We start from the raw sequence: 2,743 nt of genomic DNA, 5'->3' as shown, positions 1-2,743 counted from the left end.
CTTTGGCTAAAACAAATGAAAGGTGAAAATCCTAAATTGTTGAGGTGGTCCATATCCCTACAGGGAATGGACTATACAGTGGAACATAGACCTGGGAGTAGCCACTCCAATGCAGATGGACTCTCCAGATATTTCCACTTAGACAATGAAGACTCATCAGGTCATGGCTAGTCTTATTGTCCTTCGTTTGGGGGGGGGGTTGTGTAGGAAAGTACCATCTTGCCTGGCATGTTACCCCCATTTTTCACTGTATATATGTTTTTTTAGTTGTATGTGTCACTGGGACCCTGGTAACCCAGGGCCCCAGTGCTCATAAGTGTGCCTGAATGTGTTACCTGTGTAGTGACTGTAGGAAAGTACCATCTTGCCTGGCATGTTACCCCCATTTTTCACTGTATATATGTTGTTTTAGTTGTATGTGTCACTGGGACCCTGGTAACCCAGGGCCCCAGTGCTCATAAGTGTGCCTGAATGTGTTACCTGTGTAGTGACTAACTGTCTCACTGAGGCTCTGCTAATCAGAACCTCAGTGGTTATGCTCTCTCATTTCTTTCCAAATTGTCACTGACAGGCTAGTGACCATTTTTACCAATTTACATTGGCTTACTGGAACACCCTTATAATCCCCTAGTATATGGTACTGAGGTACCCAGGGTATTGGGGTTCCAGGAGATCCTTATGGGCTGCAGCATTTCTTTTGCCACCCATAGGGAGCTCTGACAATTCTTACACAGGCCTGCCACTGCAGCCTGAGTGAAATAACGTCCACGTTATTTCACGGCCATTTTACACTGCACTTAAGTAACTTATAAGTCACCTATATGTCTAACCTTTACCTGGTAAAGGTTAGGTGCAAAGTTACCTAGTGTGAGGGCACCCTGGCACTAGCCAAGGTGCCCCCACATTGTTCAGAGCCAATTCCCTGAACTTTGTGAGTGCGGGGACACCATTACACGCGTGCACTACATATAGGTCACCACCTATATGTAGCTTCACCATGGTAACTCCGAATATGGCCATGTAACATGTCTATGATCATGGAATTGCCCCCTCTATACCATCCTGGCATAGTTGGCACAATCCCATGATCCCAGTGGTCTGTAGCAAAGACCCTGGTACTGCCAAACTGCCCTTCCTGGGGTTTCACTGCAGCTGCTGCTGCTGCCAACCCCTCAGACAGGCAGCTGCCCTCATGGGGTCCAGCCAGGCCTGGCCCAGGATGGCAGAACAAAGAACTTCCTCTGAGAGAGGGTGTGACACCCTCTCCCTTTGGAAAATGGTGTGAAGGCAGGGGAGGAGTAGCCTCCCCCAGCCTCTGGAAATGCTTTGTTGGGCACAGATGTGCCCAATTCTGCATAAGCCAGTCTACACCGGTTCAGGGACCCCTTAGCCCCTGCTCTGGCGCGAAACTGGACAAAGGAAAGGGGAGTGACCACTCCCCTGACCTGCACCTCCCCTGGGAGGTGTCCAGAGCTCCTCCAGTGTGCTCCAGACCTCTGCCATCTTGGAAACAGAGGTGCTGCTGGCACACTGGGCTGCTCTGAGTGGCCAGTGCCACCAGGTGAAGTCAGAGACTCCTGCTGATAGGCTCCTTCAGGTGTTAGTAGCCTTTCCTCTCTCCTAGGTAGCCAAACCCTCTTTTCTGGCTATTTAGGGTCTCTGTCTCTGGGGAAACTTTAGATAACGAATGCATGAGCTCAGCCGAGTTCCTCTGCATCTCTCTCTTCACCTTCTGATAAGGAATCGACCGCTGACCGCGCTGGAAGCCTGCAAACCTGCAACATAGTAGCAAAGACGACTACTGCAACTCTGTAACACTGATCCTGCCGCCTTCTCGACTGTTTTCCTGCTTGTGCATGCTGTGGGGGTAGCCTGCCTCCTCTCTGCACCAGAAGCTCCGAAGAAATCTCCCGTGGGTCGACGGAATCTTCCCCCTGCAACCGCAGGCACCAAAAAGCTGCATCACCGGTCCCTTGGGTCTCCTCTCAGCACGACGAGCGAGGTCCCTCAAATCCAGCGACTCTGTCCAAGTGACCCCCACAGTCCAGTGACTCTTCAGCCCAAGTTTGGTGGAGGTAAGTCCTTGCCTCACCTCGCTGGGCTGCATTGCTGGGAACCGCGACTTTGCAGCTACTCCGGCCCCTGTGCACTTCCGGCGGAAATCCTTTGTGCACAGCCAAGCCTGGGTCCACGGCACGCTAACCTGCATTGCACGACTTTCTAAGTTGGTCTCCGGCGACGTGGGACTCCTTTGTGCAACTTCGGTGAGCACCGTTTCACGCATCCTTGTAGTGCCTGTTTCTGGCACTTCCTTGGGTGCTACCTGCTTCAGTGAGGGCTCTTTGTCTTGCTTGACATCCCTTCTCTCTTCAGGTCCAATTTGCGACCACCTGGTCCCTCCTGGGCCCCACAAGTGTCAAAAAACGCCAAACACACGATTTGCGTCTAGCAAGGCTTGTTGGCGTCCTTTTGGCGGGAAAATACTTCTGCACAACTCTCCAAGGCGAGAGGGATCCGTCCACCAAAGGGGAAGTCTCTAGACCTTTTCGTTCCTGCAGAAACCTCAGCTTCTTCTGTCCAGTCGAAGCTTGTTTGCACCCGCAGCTGGCATTTCCTGGGCATCTGCCCATCTCCGACTTGCTTGTGACTTTTGGACTTGGTCCCCTTGTTCCACAGGTACCCTAGATTGGAAATCCACAGTTGTTGCATTGCTGGTTTGTGTCTTTCCTGCATTATTCCTCTA

Source organism: Pleurodeles waltl, unplaced genomic scaffold, assembly GCF_031143425.1.
Source record: "Pleurodeles waltl isolate 20211129_DDA unplaced genomic scaffold, aPleWal1.hap1.20221129 scaffold_56, whole genome shotgun sequence".
NCBI lineage: Eukaryota > Metazoa > Chordata > Amphibia > Caudata > Salamandridae > Pleurodeles > Pleurodeles waltl.
This window is presented reverse-complemented; position numbering follows the sequence as displayed.